Source organism: Oncorhynchus kisutch, linkage group LG30 (assembly GCF_002021735.2).
Source record: "Oncorhynchus kisutch isolate 150728-3 linkage group LG30, Okis_V2, whole genome shotgun sequence".
Classification (NCBI taxonomy): domain Eukaryota; kingdom Metazoa; phylum Chordata; class Actinopteri; order Salmoniformes; family Salmonidae; genus Oncorhynchus; species Oncorhynchus kisutch.
Window position 1 is genome coordinate 2,935,779 of NC_034203.2, and position 20,659 is coordinate 2,956,437.

Below are 20,659 nucleotides of genomic sequence, written 5' to 3' on the forward strand. Positions count from 1 at the left end.
ATGCCTAGAAATGTATAAGTGGGGACACAATCAATGAGGGCACCATCCCATGCTACGTATGCATAAATCATCAGATATATGTTCACGTGATTTGGAAAATAGCATATACTTGGTTTTACATGCATTAGGAGAATATTCAATCAACGTCACACCAAACATACAGTGCAAATTGTTGCCATATTCTGGGAATATAAGATATTAATGCTCCAATGTTTTATTGGAACGTTATAAGTACATTCCGGGGACCAAAAGACGTTTAAAACATAGAATATTCTGTCATGGTCCCCTGGAGGTTTTTGTCTAGTTCCTGACTTGTTCCGGGGATGTCCATAAAGACGTTTTTAGGACGTTGCCTGGTAGCCCTAAAGAAACATTCTCCCCCCCAAAATATGTGCCTCATTACACATCACCCCTTGTTACTGTTGCTAAGCCCATCAAAGCCCTGATCCATTCACAGCTCTTTTGTCTGTTGACAAGGTTAGGGAAACGGACACACACACACACACACACCCGGTCTATCAATATAAAGCATTTTCAACTTACAAATTTGACCCACATGATTACATTATGCATGTGCATTTAAACAGCATTCACCCAGGATTTGAACTCACAACCTCTTGGTTCACAGCATTACAATCTTTCTTTTACACCACCATGTCTGGGTAAAATACTGATTTCACCTGTATTGCTACACTTTGCACTTCAAAGTAAATCTCAGCTCTATTAAAAGTACACTCAGGAAAAACTTTAAATGTTTTATTAATTCAGGCCCAATTGAGACCAGGGTCTCATTTACAATGGTGACCTGAGTACAAACATTTTCACAATCAAGAAACATGTACATTCCAAATAAAACAAGAATACACTACCATTCAAAAGTTTGGGGTCACTTAGAAATGTCCTTATTTTTTAAAGAAAAGCACATTTTCTGTCCGTAAAATAACATAAAATTGATCAGAAATACAGTGTAGACATTGTTAATGTTGTAAATCACTATTGTAGCTGGAAACAACTGATTTTGTAATGGAATATGCGTACAGAGAACCATTACCAGCAACCACCACTCCTGTGTTCCAATGGTATGTTGTGTTAGCTAATCCAAGTGTATCATTTTAAAAGGCTAATTGATCATTAGAAAACCCTTTTGCAATTATGTTACACAGCTGAAAAATGTTATCCTGGTTTAAAGAAGCAATAAAACTGGCCTCTTTAGACTAGTTGAGTATCTGGAGCATCAGCATTTGTCGGTTCAATTACAGGCTCAAAATGGCCAGAAATAAAGGACATTCTTCTGAAACTCGTCAGTCTATTCTTGTTCTGAGAAATGAAGGCTATTCCATGTGAGAAATTGCAAAGAAACTGAAGATCTCGCTGTGCACTACTCCCATCACAGAACAGTGCAAACTGGCTCTGGTGCACAACTGAGCAAGATGACAAGTACATTAGCTTCATTAAATAGTACCCGTAAAACACCAGTGTCAACGTCAACAGTGAAGACGTGACTCTGGGATGCTGGCCTTCTAGGCAGAGTGACAAAGAAAAAGCCATATTACAGACTGTCCAATAAAAATTTAATATTAAGATGCGCAAAAGAACACAAAAGGAACTCTGCCTAGAAGGCCAGGATCCCGGAGTCGCCTCTACACTGTTGACGTTGAGAATGGTGTTTTGCGGGTACTATTATATGGAGCTGCCACACAGTCAAAGTACCAGTCAAAAGTTTGTACACACCTTCTCATTCAATAGTTTTTTCTATGTTGTAGAATAATAGTGAAGACATTAAAATTATGAATTAACACATATGGATGTAACTGAAAAAAGTGTTAAACAAATCAAAATATATTTTAAATTTGAGATTCTTCAAAGTAGCCACCCTTGGCCTTGAACACAGCTTTGTACACTCTTGGCATTCTCACAACCAGCTTCATGAGGTAGTCACCTGGAATGAATTTCAATTAACAGGTGTCTCTTCTTAAAAGTTCAATCGTGGAATTTCTTTCCTTCTTAATGCGTTTGAGTCAATCAGTTGTGCTGTGACAGGGTAGGTATACAGAAGATAGCCGTATTTGCTAAAAGATCAAGTCCATATTATGGCAAGAACAGCTCAAATAAGAAAAGAGAAATTCCTTTAAGATATGAAGGTCAGTCAATCCAGAAAATTTCAAGGACTTTGAAAGTTTCCTCCAGTGCAGTCGTAAAATCCATCAAGCGCTATAATGAAACTGGCTCTCATGAGGACCACCACAGGAAAGTAAGACCCAGAGTTACCTCTGCTGCAGAGGATATGTTCATTAGTTACCAGCCTCAGAAATGGGCAATTAACTGCACCTCAGATTGCAGCCCAAATAAATTCTTCACAGAGTTCAGGTAACAGACACATCTCAACATCACCTGTTCAGAGGAGACTGTGTGAATCAGGCTGTGTGAAGCATGTAGGAGGAGGTGTGATGGTGCTTTTCTGGTGACACTGTATGTCATTTATTTAGAATTCAAGGCACACTTAACCAGCATGGATACCACAGCATTCTGCAGCGATACGCCATCTAATTTAGTTTGCACTTAGTGGGACTTATATTTGTTTCATAAAAGGACAATGACTCAAAACACACCCCCAGGCTTTGTAAGGGTTATTTGACGAAGAAGGAGAGTGTTGGAGTGCTGAATCAGATGACCTGTCCTCCACAATCCCCCAACCTCAACCAATTGAGATGGTTTGGGATAAGGTGGACCGCAGAGTGAAGGAAAAGCACCCAACAAGTGCTCAGCATATGTGGGAACTCCTTCAAGACTGTTGGAAAAGCATTGCTCATGAAGCTGGTTGAGAGAATGCCAAGAGTGTGCAAAGCTGTCATCAAGGCAAAGGGTGACTGCTTGAAGAATCTCAAATATAAAATATATTTAGATGTATTAAACACTTTTTTGGTTACTACATGTTTCCATATGTGTTATTTCATAGTGTTGATGGCTTCACTATTATTCTACAATGTAGAAAATTGTAAAAAAAAAAATAAAGAAAATCCTGGAATGAGTGGGTGTGTCCAAACTTTTTACTGGTACTGTGTGTCTGTGTGTGTGTGTGTGCGTGCGTGAGTCTATAAATATATATATATATAACAAATAAACCATTAGAATCAATAGAAACAACTGCAATCTTCTATGAATTAACTTAACACCAGAGTCCTAAACTGCACTAGTGGCAGCAGGGAATCAAGAAGCAAGGAATTTTGCAGGTTATTCCAACAATGCATTCAAAATATCACCTGTGATAAAGTCAAGAACTGTCAGGAAAATTTACTATACAATCTACCTCCTGCTATTTAGGGAGAGACAACATTTTTTTCTAAAAAAGCCCACTTTAAATAATAGCTTTTTAACTAGTTTATTGTTTTTTAAACAATGAATATTTGTCAATCCAAATGGGAGAACCATCCAATTAATGAAAATATTTTTTTGCGAGAATTATTTGTATTATTATTTATTATGTATTTAATCTTGCCCGCATTAAGTACACATTTTAAACCAACTAGTGCTTTCTGTAAGTCAATGCAAAAAGGTCAGATTGCAGCTCTGACATAGCCTGGTCAACAGCAAATATAACAGTGTATTCTGTATACAGATTAATATTACAAGTTTTAACAGATAGACCAATATTACTTATATAAATAGAAAAGAGGACAGGTCCCAATAACGTCCCCTGCGGTACACCTTTGCAATATCCAGGAAACTAGACTTAACACCATCAGAAATCACATATTGTGTCCTGTCTGTTAGATCATTCTCAAACCACATGCAAGAATCCTGTTCCTGGCCTATTTCAGTCAACCTTTTAATGAGAATGTGATGGTCAACAGCAGAATGATTAGTATGATCTTAGCAATTTAACACAGCATAGCAGCTGAAACGGCGCTATGTCCAGATCTAAAACCAGATTGGTGCACATCAGGGGCGGACTGAAACAATAATTCAGGCCGGGAATTTGACTCCATCCCAGGCCAATTTGACTCCATCCCAAACTTCACACACACACACATTCACAGAACTTAAAACATAAGCTACAACAATGTAAGTAAGTATAATACAAAAGTCGAATAAGACATCCTCTACAAAAAATGTAGATTACAATGTTCCCTAACTGGTGTCCAGAAAGCCAACAGCACAACAATAAACACATCTATACACTAAGTCAATGAAATTGAACATTGACTACATAACTGCAAGTATAATATGAAAGTCCAAAAAACATGCCTCTGTACAAAAGCTTTAACTCACATCAAATGTTCTTTCACCCTTGTCAGCCTGTTAATAAGGAAGAGTCATAGCATAGCTACTTTAGAGTAACCAGTAAGTAATTACCACTAGTAACAATATAAGCTCAAAAAACTAGCCATGATTGTTGGCTGTGTTTTCCAAGTTATATGCTGCTTCGTGTCTGCGTCCTCTGTAGCTAAGCCCACATTTACCAATCACTTTAACTACATCAATCACACGTTCCATGACCTGCCTCCTCTTTCTGACCTGGTCTCGTTGAACTGACATTTGCTTATCACTCAGAAGGGTACAGATGTCTGCTTTGCTGGCTCTGAGGAAAAAGGCTTCTGCACTTTCTCTATGGGTCTTGCTTCTCTCATGTTCATGTACTTTCCGATGGGCATGTTTCCAGGCCTGCATGCCTCCTTTGACAAATGCACTGTCACTGGCGTGAAGGTTTTGCGAATGCAAGACATACTGAGCAGAACAAGGAGTGAGTTACTTCATTGTATGTCAGCCATTTTCTGTTTGTGCCATCTCTGGAGTGGAATACATTGGGAATGACTCTATGAGAAGTCAAAATCCTTGGACTGAGGATGGGCAAAATAATCAAATGGATGTTCAGTGCTTTCCCTGTCCCTATTCTATTTTCCCTGTACTGGGCTCTGAACCTCTCTCTCTCTCTCTCTGCACATCTGGTTGCTCTGCAGAATGAGATTAACATTGTAAATAACCTAAACTTAAACTTGTATTACTTGTGCGGTCATCGATTGTCTGCCCCCAGATTACAGTCCTACTGATAATCTCATAAATAAAGCACATATTAATTTAAAATCATAGCCTACATGTTTAGGTTTGTGCTCTTCAGTTGTAGCTGAAGGTTCCTGCTCTGAGTCTGACTCTGAACTGACCATCTCCAGTTCTGCAAGAGCACCTGAAACTCTAGTGCTGCTGCTGCTTCCTTCTCCACCTTTGCAAAGAAAATACTCTATTATCATACTCACTATCATTAGTGTATCAGTAGGCTACATTAATACAGCTCTGAAAAAAATTAAGAATGGTCTCTTAATTTGGAGTGGTCCTATAATTTTTCCCAGAGAAGTATATTATTTTAGAAACTTGTAATGCTGGTACTAATGGTGCTAATGATCTTTGTCATTGCCTGTGCTGTGTCACACAGTGTTACGTTCATGGATGCATTATGGTTACGTTACTGTAGCCTGTTTCGCTGTACATGTGCACTTTCACTAGCTAATGTGGTCATGACCAAATGTTGGTCAGCCCAGTCTATGTTTACTATGTTTTACTAGTTGAAACATATTGTCTTCAATGTCATATTATGATCGCTATGTTGCACTCATTGCTATGATATAAATCTACCACGACGACGTAAGACGTGCAAACTGTTTAGCCTACCGGCCGTTGTGTCACTATTATTAGCTAGGTTACTTAGCTAGCCATTCTGGGTGTCGTGTGTGTGGTTTAGATAGTGTTTTTTGACTGACCTGGTCCCTTACTGGCGAACATGTTGCTTATTTTGCAGCGTCTGTGGCAAGGGCCTTTCTCTTTTTATTCTCTCCCTCTCTGCTCCACCTTTCCTCTTCTGACTGTCCATTTCGCCGTGCGACTTGTGTAAAATGTTATCTGTAAGAGGCAGGTAGACGGTTGCTATGTGCGTTGCGGAGAGACCTGATGTCATTTTTGGTGCGGGGACACTGCAGCGAGTGAGTGAGAGACGCGCCTGATGCGTGGATTCTCCGTCAACTCATTCCGGCTTGCTATATTATTGCTGGTCAAATTGACTATTCACCGCAGGCCAAAACGAGCCTCAGACCACCGGGAAATTTCCAGTCTGCCATTGGTGCACATTAAGAATAGAGTGAGAAGTTGAAAAAGTTCATAGCTTAGAGTTGGCCTGGGATTCTAAACTTTGGAAAGACAAAATAATATGAAAGAGCTCAAATACAGAATGGATTTAATATTTTGTTCTTACAAATGACATTAATGAAAACAAAACTGCCTACATTTTTAAGTGTAATGGGGCCAAAGACATTTAATTTACTCAGGATACAGCCAGACAGACCAGGTATTAAGACGTACAGTGCATTCGGATAGTATTTAGACCTGGACCTTTTCCACATTTTGTTACGATTACAGCCTTATTCTAAAACGAATTAAATTGTTTTTTTTCCCCTCACCAATCTACACACAATACCCCATAATGACAAAGCAAAAACTGTTTAGAAATGTTTACTAATTTATTAACAATAAACTGAAATATCACATTTACATAAGTATTATGACCCTTTAATCAGTACTTTGTTGAAGCACCTTTGGCAGTGATTACAGCATTGAGTCTTCTTGGGTATGAGGCTACAAGCTAGGCACACCGGTAACTGTTCCTAGACCATCATCAAAAAAATAATTTGTTCTTAACTGACTTGCCTAGTTAAATAAAGGCAAAATAAAAAATTTGGGAAGTTTCTCACATACTTCTCTGCAGATTCTCTCAGGCTCTGTCAGATTGGATGGGGAGCGTTGCTGCACAGCTATTTTCAGGTCTCTCCAGAGATGTTTGATTGGGTTCAAGTCTGGGATCTGGCTGGGCCTCTCAAGGACATTCCGAGACTTGTCCCGAAGCCACTCCTGCATTGTCTTGGCTGTGTGCTTAGGGTCGTTGTCCTGATGGAAGGTGAACCTTCTCCCCAGTCCGAGGTCCTGACCGCTCCGGAGCAGGTTTTCATCAAGGATCTCTCTGTACTTTGCTCCGTTCATCATTGCCTTGATCCTGACTAGTCTCCCAGTCCCTGCTGCTGAAAAACATCCCCACAGCATGATGCTACCACCACCATGCTTCAACGTAGGTGTGGTGTCAGGTTTGAGAGTCTTTAGATACCTTTTGGCAAACTCCAAATGCGCTGTCATGTGCCTTTTAGTTAAGAGTGGCTTCCATCTGGACACTCTACCATAAAGGCCTGATTAAAGGACTGCTGCAGAGATGGTTGTCCTTCTGGAAGGTTCTTCCATCTCCACAGAGGAACTCTTGAGCTCTGTCAGAGTGACCATCGGGTTCTTGGTCACCTCCCAGACCAAGGCCTTTCTCCCCCGATTGCTCAGTTTGGCTGGGCGGCCAGCTCTAGGAAGAGACTTGGTGGTTCTAAAACTCTTTCAGTTAAGAATGATGGAGGCCACTGTGTTCTTGGAGACCTTCAATGCTGCAGAAATGTTTTGGTACCCTTCCCCAGATCTGTGCCTCAACAAAATCCTTCGACCTTGTGGCTTGGTTTTTGCGCTGACATGCACCGTCAACTGTGGGACCTTGTATAGACAGGTGTGTGCAAGGTGTGTGCCTTTCCAAATCATGTCCAATCAATTTAATTTACCACAGGTAATTTACCACAGTTGTAGAAACATCTCAAGGATGATCAATGGAAACAGGATGCACCTGAGCTCAATTTCAAGTCTCTTAGCAAAGGGTGTGAATACTTTTTTATTGTTAATGCATTTGCACAAACTTTCTAAAAAGCTGTTTTCACTTTGTCATTATGAGGTATTGTGTGTAGATTGCTGAAAAAACATATTTAATCCATTTTAGAATAAGGTTGTAATGTAGAAAAATGTTGAAAAAGTCAAGGGGACTGTATACTTTCCGAAGGCACTATATGAGGATATTGTGGAAATACTGAAAGGACACTTTTCACCAAAACCACTAGTTAAAAAAAGGTTTAGGTTCCACAGAAGAAACCAGGAAGAGGGAGAATCAGTGACAACGTTTGCTGATGCATTATAAAACTGTGAGTGTAAGTCTAAGCCCTGTGTTCGCGATATCTACTAAGCTAACATATGGAATTGTTTTAAGATGGTCATACCATGGATCATTTAGCTATTTGATGTAGAATTTTAGAACCCCTGTCAGTATAAAAAATATATACAAAAATGATTTGATAAAATATTACATTTGTTCTTTACTGCTATAGCCCATAGAAACACATTGAATAACACATAAAAAAATGGCAAAACAGACAGTCAAAAAATAAATAATAAGGAATAAGGTTTTGAAGTGTCTGTCCTGTATCCAGGAGATATATTTTTTTAACTCCACCACAAAAAATGTTGACCCATATTTAGTACCTTTTTACATCCTATCCATCCTACTGGGTTACCTTCTTGATGACTCTCCTGAAGTGTCCTAGCAACTTTTTTTAACTTAAAAAGTACAGAAAACAAATGGAACACACTTAAAAATAGAAGGGTCTTCAGAAACAAGTCCCTGACACAGGCCTTATCCCCTGCCCCAATCCAGGTTATGGCGATGGCGAGATGGTTTGACAGAATGCAAGGTAGCATCCACCACACTGTTGACTTCAGGTCCTTGGCACCCGTTACAGCTAGAACCTAAGCTACAAAATGCAAGAGAAGTATTAGAAATGACACACATATTTCCATCCCCCACCCTCTATATTTCATATACATTTATTGTGACAGTCTAAAGCAGGCCTGGGCAATTATTCTCCAAGGAGGGCCACGTTATAATATGTTTTTGCCATCGCGGGCCACAATCATATTACAGGATTATACATCATGTGTATGACTGTGTGACAGATATCTACAGTAAATCATGTCTAGATGTGCTACTTATTTTACTTTTTTAACATGCACAGAAATAAACCACATCCATGTTCTCCTTTTGGTAGGTATTTTCATTATTAAACATGCAATGAACTACACGGAGGAAAAAGTACACTGCATTTCAGCACCACAGACAGAACTCTTAAGGGTATGCACAAAAATACAAGAAAGAAAGAGCTTAACATTACATTTAAACTACTCAATCAGTGTGAGGAGTGAAGTCTCTGATAGGCATTGACTAGAGCAGTGAAGTCAGGTATAGTTTCTGACGTTGCTATATGCATGATTGCTGTGAGGTGAGAGTCAGTAAGAGATGATCTGTGCTTTGACTTGTTATATTTCATCACTGAAAATGTCTGTTCACATACATTGGTTGACCCAAAGATCTTCTGAACATGATTCGTAATCTTTTGAAAGTTTTGTTTAATTGAGAGATGCATAGAACCTGGTCAGTGACATTGTTTTAAATTACTGCATCAGACTGAAGATCGATAAGCTCAAGTTGCAGGTCAGAGGGAGCGTTATCCACATTGAAGGTGAAAGGAGAGGAAACCAACAGCATGTCATTTTCCAACACTTTGAAATCCTCAAAACGATGAGAAAACTCGCCGTTCAAAGAACGGAGCAGCGATGTATAGTTCTCATGCTGGTCATCTGATAGGGAATAGACTGTCGAAAGGTGGGTGAGATTGTTGGCTTCTACTTGGCGGGTCAGGAGGAGTCATTTTTCCTTGAAGGCTTTGACAAGGCTGTACGTCTGATGTGGAAAAAGGCCCTTCCCTTGTAGTTTGCAATTCAGTTCATTCATGAGGGCCATGATGTATGCAGTGAAGGCAAAATCAGTCAACCATTTGCAGTTGAGGGAAATCCACATATTTTCCTTCCATTTGCCAAAACGCAGCAATCTCCGACTTCAGGTCCCACACCCTTTGAAACACCTGCCCCAAACTCAGCCATCTCAGGAGACTCCGTCTCCTCCATCAATGAGGTAAACTGCCTGTGGTTTAAAGATTTTGCTCTGATGTAGTTTACCACTTTAGTGACTGCATCCACAACATGGCTCATTTTCAGAACACATTTAGAAAGCATCTCCTGATGAATAATGCAATGCAGGAAAATCATTTTCTGATCTGGGTTCAGCTCAGCTATTTGATCTTGTATCCTTTTCAAAAGGCCAATGTACTTCCTGTCAAGTTTGGTCACACTGGATCAGTGGTCACACTGGATCAGTGGTCACACTGGATCACTTTTTAAAGCTTAGTCCCAGCTTTGCCGTACACTTTTAACCTCCTCCAATAAATCTTTCCCTGTGGTTGTGCCCTTCATTGACTGCACTGAAGCAAGCCCCTCTGTAATTTCAAAGTCTGGGGTTATGCCTCGTAAGAATATCAACAACTGTGCCGTGTCACGTGCATCACTGCTCTCATCCAGGGCCAAGAAGAAATAGGTGAAATCCTTCCCCTTGTCTTTCAACTGTTGTTCCATATTCTCTGCGATGTCCTCAACATGCCATGTCACTGTTCGTATTGACAGGGAAACATTTTCAAACAGTTCTTTCTTGTTGGGGCAAAGTATTGCTGCAGAGTCAATGAAAGTTGTAGTCTTTCAAGACAGTGATGCACTCTTTGCACACTAAACACACAGCTTTCCCTGATACCTCAATAAATAAATATTTCAATGTCCACTCTTGCTGGAACACAGTACATTCATTGTCTACTTTCCCTTTCTTTGAAATCTTTGAAAAACGAATTTTTGAGAAAATGTCTAGCTGCTGCTATTTGTTACTGTGACGTGTGTGTCAGCCTGTCAGTCACTGTCTGTCCTCATGCAGTTGTTATTTATACGTGCCTTCAAAATAAATGTCCCACAAGCGGTGGGAGTTAAATTATTACACAAAGGAGAGTATTCATTGGGCTTTTAATTTGAGGGCTCTGGAGAAGGCCTTCACCCAGGCCTGGTCTAAGACGGATGGCAGATATTTCCAATAAGTATTTACATTTAAGTTGGTAACAGTTATGTTCTTACCTTTATGTCTGCGGCCCAAACTTGGCACCGATGGAGTGTCTCACTCCTGGCCCTGTTTGAAAAAAATTATGTTACATTGAAAGGAATGAAATACTGTACAAGAAATAACAGAGAGGCAGAGTCTCATCCGGCCTAAGTGAATGTAACGATACATACCTCCATGACTATCGCATCCACATGGTGCTGTGGTGAATACGATGCTGGGGCTGGCCATTGCCCTAATGGAAAGACACAGCAGATTAGCTAGCTACATGACTAAAGGGGCTTTTTCTCCTGTGAATATAGTTACATATACTGTTAGTCAATTTTGATAATTAGCAAACCATCAAATGTTAGCAAGCTAGCTAAGTAATGTGGCTAGCAAGGACACAATCATAATTTGGCTAGCTAGCAACGGTCAAGTTCATGTTTCTGTTAAGCTAGCTAGCTAAAGTTAGCAAGCTAGCAATGTAATGTTAACTACCTATCTAGGCTCGCTAGCTTGCATTATTGTCCTCATTGATGTTAACGTTACACAATAAAACTACTCACAAATGAAGGAAAGCAGTAATATTACTTACTTGAGCAAACAAACTTTGCATTCCAATCTGGTGCATGAACAGATGAGAACTAGAAACGAGAAACATTTTCAAACACATTGGTTTAAAAAATTAAAAAACAACTAGCTAGATAGCTAATGAGGTCTGTTGTCTCCCACAAATGATCCACTGTATGCATGATTCAAAATTCAGGTTAGCGAATTGGTGCACCATGTGTCACTAGTGTATTATTTCTCGGTATTTCCAAACTTTCGGCAGTGATAAATGAAAACAATTAAACTGTTCTTTAGTTCCAAAAGCCTGTGAATTTTATTTACCAAAAGCTACTGGATATTAGCTATCAAGTATCAAAGACAGATTTCAAAACTCAATGGAGGATGGTAATAAAGAACTTCCTGTGAGGCTTTTCGGCTTCTTCTGGGGGGTTTAAGAGGTGCTGCCACCTATGACACGTAGTGATCAACCCTTTTCTTCAAGTGGGTGAGGCGGTTTAGTGAGTGGGTGACATTTATTGCTAGAAAGGAAGCGTTTTAATTGCGTCAAATATAAACAGTTGAAGTCGGAAGTTTACATACACTTAGGTTGGAGTCATTAAAACTTGTTTTCAACCACTCCACAAATTTCTTGTTAACAAACTATAGTTTTGGCAAGTCGGTTAGCACATCTACTTGGTAATTTTTCCATCAATTGTTTACAGACAATTCACTGTATCACAATTCCAGTGGTTCAGAAGATTACATACACTGAGTTGACTGTGCCTTTTAAACAGCTTGGAAAATTCCAGAAAATGATGTCATGGCTTTAGAAGCAATTTCCAAATGCTTGAAGGTAGCACGTTCATCTGTACAAACAATAGTACGCAAGTATAAACACCATGGGACTCAGCCACGCAGCCGTCATACCGCTCAGGAAGGAGACGCGTTATTTCTCCAAGAGATGAACATACTTTGATGTGAAAAGTGCAACTCAATCCCAGAACAACAGCAAATGACCTTGTGAAGATGCTGGAGGAAACAGGTACAAAAATATCTATATCCACAGTAAAACAAGTCCTATATCGACATAACCTGAAAGGCCGCTCAGCAAGGAAGAAGCCACTGCTCCAAAACACCATCACAAAGCCAGACGGTTTGCAACTGCACATGGGGACAAAGATAATACTTTTTGGAGAAATGTCCTCTGGTCTGATGAAACAAAAATATAACTATTTGGCCACAATGACCATTGTTATGTTTGGAGGAAAAAGGGGTCCGCTTGCAAGCCGAATAACACCATCCCAACCGTGAAACACGGCGGTGGCAGCATCATGTTGTGGGGGTGCTATGCTGCAGGAAGGACTGGTGCACTTCACACAATAGATGGCATCATGAGGGAGAAAAATGATGTGGATATATTGAACAACATCTCAAGACAATCAGTCAGAAAGTTAAAGCTTGGTCCTTGGGCCTTCCAAATGGACAATGACCCCAAGCATACTTCCAAAGTTGTGGCAAACTGGCTTAAGGACAACAAAGTCAAGGTATTGGAGTGTCCATCACAAAGCCCTGACCTCAATCCCATACAAAATGTGTGGGCATAACTGAAAAAGCATATGCGAGCAAGGAGTCCTACAAACCTGACTCAGTTACACCAGCTCTGTCAGGAGGAATGGGCCAAAATTCACCCAACATATTGTGGGAAGCTTGTGGATGGCTACCCAACACGTTTGACCCAAGTTAAACAATTTAAAGGCAATGCTACCAAATACTAATCGAGTGTATGTAAACTTCTGACTCGCTGGGAATGTGTTGAAAGAAATAAAAGCTGAAATAAATCATTCTCTCTACTATTATTCTGATATTTCACATTCTTAAAATAAAGTGGTGATCCTAACTGACCTAAGAAAGACAGGGAATTTTTACTAGGATTAAATGTCAGAAAACTGAGTTTAAATGTATTTAGCTAAGGTGTATGTAAACTTCTGACTTCAACTGTAGTAGCCTACACTAAATCAATGGCAAAATGTATGCTATTTTGAGGCATAAATCTATTTCAACTGTAAATTATTAGGAGTAGTTCTATAACATTTTTGGGTCATCCTCAATTATTGTAAATGCATTATGTCCACGTGTGGTTGTATTGTGTTTTCAAATTGACAAAAACATTTAAAAATGTAAAATCACAACAAATGTAAAGTATTGATAGGAACAACAAAAACAGCTTACATCTTCTGGCTGACAGTAGGTAACTGGAAGGTGGCAGGCCGAATTTGAGATCAGAGAAATTATTTGGTATTGGCTTTCAAATGACCTCATGGCTAGATGGCTTGCCTAGGGCTTATACTGTAGCTGTCCTCGGACTGGAGGCTAAATGCCAGAGATGCAAAAGCGGACTGCCAAGAGCTTACAGCGGTCCTATGAGTCGGGGCTACCAGTCTTGAACGGTAAACTCCATTCGCCCGCTGGCGGTAGGAATTTCATCCACACACAATTTACACCTTGTATAGATTCCAGTCCTGATATACTGTATATACTGGCAAAATAGATTTGGCAGACATGAAGTACCTTGAAAACACCTTACAGGTTAAATGTTTTGATTTGGGGAAAAAATAGGCAATATGCAAATAGTATACAGACACAAGTCCACTACAATATTGGCACACTAAACATAACTCTGGAGTTTAGGCTGATTGCAGTAGGAATATACAGTACAATTTACAGAGGATAAATATCTATATATGCAGAGGGAGGGATGCTGCCATGGCAAATACAGTGCCTTGCGAAAGTATTCGGCCCCCTTGAACTTTGCGACCTTTTGCCACATTTCAGGCTTCAAACATAAAGATATAAAACTGTATTTTTTTGTGAAGAATCAACAACAAGTGGGACACAATCATGAAGTGGAACGACATTTATTGGATATTTCAAACTTTTTTAACAAATTTAACAAAATTATTCAGCCCCTTTACTTTCAGTGCAGCAAACTCTCTCCAGAAGTTCAGTGAGGATCTCTGAATGATCCAATGTTGACCTAAATCACTAATGATGATAAATACAATCCACCTGTGTGTAATCAAGTCTCCGTATAAATGCACCTGCACTGTGATAGACTCAGAGGTCCGTTAAAAGCGCAGAGAGCATCATGAAGAACAAGGAACACACCAGGCAGGTCCGAGACACTGTTGTGAAGAAGTTTAAAGCCGGATTTGGATACAAAAAGATTCCCCAAGCTTTAAACATCCCAAGGAGCACTGTGCAAGCGATAATATTGAAATGGAAGGAGTATCAGACCACTGCAAATCTACCAAGACCTGGCCGTCCCTCTAAACTTTCAGCTCATACAAGGAGAAGACTGATCAGAGATGCAGCCAAGAGGCCCATGATCACTCTGGATGAACTGCAGAGATCTACAGCTGAGGTGGGAGACTCTGTCCATAGGACAACAATCAGTCGTATATTGCACAAATCTGGCCTTTATGGAAGAGTGGCAAGAAGAAAGCCATTTCTTAAAGATATCCATAAAAAGTGTCGTTTAAAGTTTGCCACAAGCCACCTGGGAGACACACCAAACATGTGGAAGAAGGTGCTCTGGTCAGATGAAACCAAAATTGAACTTTTTGGCAACAATGCAAAACGTTATGTTTGGCGTAAAAGCAACACAGTCCATCACCCTGAACACACCATCCCCACTGTCAAACATGGTGGTGGCAGCATCATGGTTTGGGCCTGCTTTTCTTCAGCAGGGACAGGGAAGATGGTTAAAATTGATGGGAAGATGGATGGAGCCAAATACAGGACCATTCTGGAAGAAAACCTGATGGAGTCTGCAAAAGACCTGAGACTGGGACGGAGATTTGTCTTCCAACAAGACAATGATCCAAAACATAAAGCAGAATCTACAATGGAATGGTTCAAAAATAAACATATCCAGGTGTTAGAATGGCCAAGTCAAAGTCCAGACCTGAATCCAATCGAGAATCTGTGGAAAGAACTGAAAACTGCTGTTCACAAATGCACTCCATCCAACCTCACTGAGCTCGAGCTGTTTTGCAAGGAGGAATGGGAAAAAATGTCAGTCTTTCGATGTGCAAAACTGATAGAGACATACCCCAAGCGACTTACAGCTGTAATCGCAGCAAAAGGTGGCGCTACAAAGTATTAACTTAAGGGGGCTGAATAATTTTGCACGCCCAATTTTTCAGTTTTTGATTTGTTAAAAAAGTTTGAAATATCCAATAAATGTCGTTCCACTTCATGATTGTGTCCCACTTATTGTTGATTCTTCACAAAAAATACAGTTTTATATCTTTATGTTTGAAGCCAGAAATGTGGCAAAAGGTCGCAAAGTTCAAGGGGGCCGAATACTTTTGCAAGGCACTGTATATACAGCGCATCAGTGGAGGCTGGTGGGAGGAGCTATAGGAGGACAGGCTCATTTTAATAGCTGGAATGGAATAAATGGAACGGTATGAAACATATGGAAACTACGTTTGACTCCGTTCCATTTATTTCAGTCTAGCCATCACAATGAGCATGTCTTCCTATAGCCCCCCCCCCCCCCCCACCACCAGCCCCCACTGCAGTGCATATACAGTGTTGTGCGGAGGTGTACATAGTCCAAATGCAGTAGTGTAGATTAGTATTTGAGGTGCAGTAATCAGCCCAATTGAGGTGGCGGGAAGTTTTGGTCATGATTGACCTAAATCATCTGCCAGAGCAGAGTTTTGAAATCATGGGGTGTCCAGGATGGGCAGGGGCGGCGATGATCTTACCTGCACGCTTCCTTGCACTGGAGGCGTGCAGGTCCTTGATGGTGGGCAGGTGACAGCCGATGACCTTCTCTGAAGACCGGACAATGCGCTGCAGTTTGCCAGGACCCAAACCAGACAGTGATGGACGTGTAGAACCGAATTAGTTGGAGTTTGAGTTTCCTCAGCTGGTGCATATAGTACATCCTCTGTCGAGCCTTCTTGGTCACTGCTGTGATGTTTTCCTCCCACTTGAGTTTGTGGGAGATGATGGTCCTCAGGAATGTAAATGACTTGGCCATGCTGATGGCGGAATCATCAATCTCGAAGTCAACCACCATCTCTACGGTTTTGACTGTGTTGAGTTCCAGGTTGTTGCAACTGCACCAGACGGTGAACCTCTCCAAGATACATGTGTGTGTTTTGTCCTATGTGTTTTTATTTTTTAATTTTTTATTTAATCCCAGCCCCCGTCCCCACAGGAGGTCTTTTGCCTTTTGGTAGGCTGTCATTGTAAATAAGAATTTGTTCTTAACTGACTTGCGTAATTAAATAAAGGTTAAATGAATAAATAAAATTAGAACATGGACTCGTAGCCGTCGGAGATGAGACCGACCAGGTTGGTGTCATCAGCGAACCTGAGGAGTTTGACAGATGCGTCGTTGAAGGTGCAGTCATTGATGTAGAGTGAGTAGAGGAGGGGGGAGAGCATGCAACCCTGCGGTGCCCCCGTGTTGAGAGATATGGAGTCTGAAATATGTTTCCACATCTTTAACGTGCTGTGTCCTGTTGGTTAGGAAGTTGGTGATCCACCGACAGATAGAGTCAAATACTTCCAGCTGGGTAACTTTGTGCTGTAGCAGTTCCAGAATGATTGTGTTGAAGGCTGAGCTAAATTCCACAAATATTATCCTCATGTATGTCCTTGCGTTGTCAAGGTGTTGGAGAATGTAGTGAAGGCCCATGTGGACGGCGTCATCCACAGACTGACTGGCTCTGTCGGCTAACTACATGGGGTCAAGTGGTTGTTTTGAGATGGGACAGGACAAGGTGCTTAAAGGTTTTCATGATGACCCGAGGTGAGCGCTACAGGTCTGGAGTTATTCAGGCGGTTACCTTTTGTTTCTTCGGGACGGGGATGATGGTGAAGCAATTGAAGCAGGCAGGTACAGTGCATAGTTCCAGAGTCTGATTGAATATGTCAGTGAAAACAGGGTAAAACTGGTCCATGCAGTGCTTTAGTGTGGCTGAGGAGACCCGGTCTGGGCTTGCAACCGTCCTGCTGTTTTGCCTCTTGAAGAGCTTGTTCACCTCCTGTTCTGTGATGACGATGGGGTGGGTGGGCAGCCTGGGGTAGGCGGGGGTAAGGAGGGAGGGAAGGAAGGGGAGGGAGGGAGGGGTTTGGAGAAAGGGAGTAGAGTCCTGATTGGCTGAAAGTATTGTCAGCTGAGGGGCAAGATGGCAGAGAAGAAACTCTTGATGGCTGAGGGCATTTAGAGATTCAAAACGACAGTAGAATTTGTCCAGCTGGTTTGACAGTAGTGGGTCGTCTAGTGCCTGGGGGGTCTTTTGTTTGTAGTTTGTGATCTGCTGGAGACCCTTTCAGACAGATGAGCTGTCGTTGGGCTCAAATTATTGTTCTAGCCACTCCTTGTAATGACTTTTGGCCACTTTTATCCCCTTGTTGAGCAGCTGTTAGCAGTTCTATAGGCCTCTTTGTTGTTGCTCCTATGTGCCCCCTATTTGGCTGAGCACAGGGCTCTGAGTTCAGAATTGAACCAGATTTTGTCATTGTTAAATTTGACAAAAGTTCTGGTTAGAACCACTGGTGTCTGCATGGTCAGATGTACAGTTCAGATTTCCAGCTGTGAAAATGAGACCAGACAGTTGATTACAGTTGGGTGATGTCAACCTTTGTCCTATCGTGATTATGTACCCATAAAACATTGTGATATACGACGGTATCATCCCCTATTGGCCAAGCAAAAAAACATTTGCTCAGCGAAATCTAAATGCTACAACTTGAAGAATAATGATGAAAGATAAGGTTGTTGACAGCCTGGGCAGAGACTAAGTACAGGCAAATATTTTCTAATATTTATTTCTGGCGCGCAAATTATGGAGCAGTGACATAAACCCTGTTTATACCTGGTTCTAACTTGCATCCTTTGTCCTGATCTAGTCCACATTCTGATTGTCTACACCTGTCTAAACATGTGGGCACAATCAAACTGTGATCCGATCCTCCTGCCCACCTCCGGAGGTAGTCAGACATGCATTGTGTCTGGATATCTTACAAGTGTAGAAAGATCTGGACAAAGAAACCATTTAAATCATAATTATTACGCCCTCTAAAATCCTTGACTGGTGGCACAATTGACTGATTACATAAATATGTTTCATACAATAAATAAATACATATTATGTTTGATAGAGTAGCTGTGAAATAATTTGCATAAACGAAGTGACCAGGAAATCTGGTCACAACGCAGACACAGTGAATGGATAACAGTGGATGGATAATGTGTGTAGACACATTACTGGAAATGTGGGCACAATCAGAATGTAGACAAGATCAGGATAAAGGACCCATGTTAGCACCAGGTATAAACAGAGTTTTAGTGAGTTAGGTTATATATCATGGGCTGGATCTAAGCAGTCTCCTATCTTCAGAAGTGGATAATAATAGCTTTATTTGCCTCATAAAATAATAGTAAATAAATGATATTGTTTGTTCTCTCATAAAGCTGTGATTGAGAATAGTGTATGCCTAAGCTTAGGCTATAGACTTTCATTCTTGATCATTCTTAAACTAGAATATTTGGGAAATAAGCTAATGTTCATAACTTTAACATCTCTTAAATTCATTGTTCATTTTGTTAAGACACTCTATGACCAGACTTGTCCAGAGCAGACTGTGGATAAATACTTTTGACATCTTTCTATGTGTAAAATCTATATGTAAAATGCATTTTTGGTGCATTTGATTAAAATAATCTTGATTCTGAAGCTGAGAAAAAATAGTTGGCTTGTGGGAAGAGTCTGACTTTCGGGAAATGGCAGTTAAAGACAAGTACACTGAATTAATTCGACCAAATGTCAAAAGCATATTTAGACCCAATCACCATCTCTTCAAAGTAAGTTACTAAATGTAATCCAGTTTGTAACAATCTCTTTGAAATGATGTGTAATTCAATGTAGCGAGCTTTGACGCAGCCGTCATACCGCTGAGGAAGGAGACGCGTTCTGTCTCCTAGAGAGGACAATATACAGTGGGGAGAACAAGTATTTGATACTGCCGATTTTGCAGGTTTTCCTACTTACAAAGCACGTAGAGAAAATCACACAATTTGCATTTTATTGCATGACAAAAGTATTTGATCACCTACCAACCAGTAAGAATTCCGGCTCTCACAGACAGTTTTTCTTTAAGAAGCCCTCATGTTCTCCACTCATTATCTGTATTAACTGCACCTGTTTGAACTCGTTACCTGTATAAAAGATACCTGTCCACACACTCAATCAAACAGACTCCAACCTCTCCACAATGGCCAAGACCAGAGAGCTGTGTAAGGACATCAGGGATAAAATTATTGACATACACAAGGCTGGGATAGGCTACAGGACAATAGGCAAGCAGCTTGGTGAGAAGGCAACAACTGCAAGATCCATGCAAGATCTCACCTCGTGGGGCATCAATGATCATGAGGAAGGTGAGGGATCAGCCCAGAACTACACGGCAGGACCTGGTCAATGACCTGAAGAGAGCTGGGACCACCGTCTCAAAGAAAACCATTAGTAACACACTACGCCGTCATGGATTAAAATCCTGCAGCGCACGCAAGGTCCCCCTGCTCAAGCCAGCGCATGTCCAGGCCCATCTGAAGTTTTCCAATGACCATCTGGATGATCCAGAGGAGGAATGGGAGAAGGTAATGTGGTCTGATGAGACAAAAATAGAGCTTTTTGGTCTAAAGTCCACTCACCATGTTTGGAGGAAGAAGAAGGATGAGTACAACCCCAAGAACACCATCCCAACCGTGAAGCATGGAGGTGGAAACATCATTCTTTGGGGATGCTTTCCTGCAAAGGGGACAGAACGACTGCACAGAACGACTTCCCTCAGTAAGAGCATTGAAGATGGGTCGTGGCTGGGTCTTCCAGCATGACAACGACCCGAAACACACAGCCAGGGAAACTAAGGAGTGGCTCCGTAAGAAGCATCTCAAGGTCCTGGAGTGGCCTAGCCAGTCTCCAGACCTGAACCCAATATCTTTGGAGGGAGCTGAAAGTCCGTATTGCCCAGCGACAGCCCCGATGTCGAAGAAGGTCTGTATGGAGGAGTGGGCCAAAATCCCTGCTGCAGTGTGTGCAAACCTGGTCAAGAATACAGGAAATGTATAATCTCTGTAATAGCAAACAAAGGTTTCTGTACCAAATATTAAGTTCTGCTTTTCTGATGTATCAAATACTTATGTTATGCAATAAAATG

At 41.0% G+C, this 20,659-nt stretch overlaps 1 protein-coding gene across 1 annotated transcript in view; it reads right to left on the bottom strand.

Moving 5' to 3' along the window:
• Positions 1 to 20,659, bottom strand: part of myo10 (myosin X) — a 247,119-nt gene that overhangs the window by 147,589 nt on the left and 78,871 nt on the right. The gene's annotated exons all lie outside the window — the stretch shown is intronic.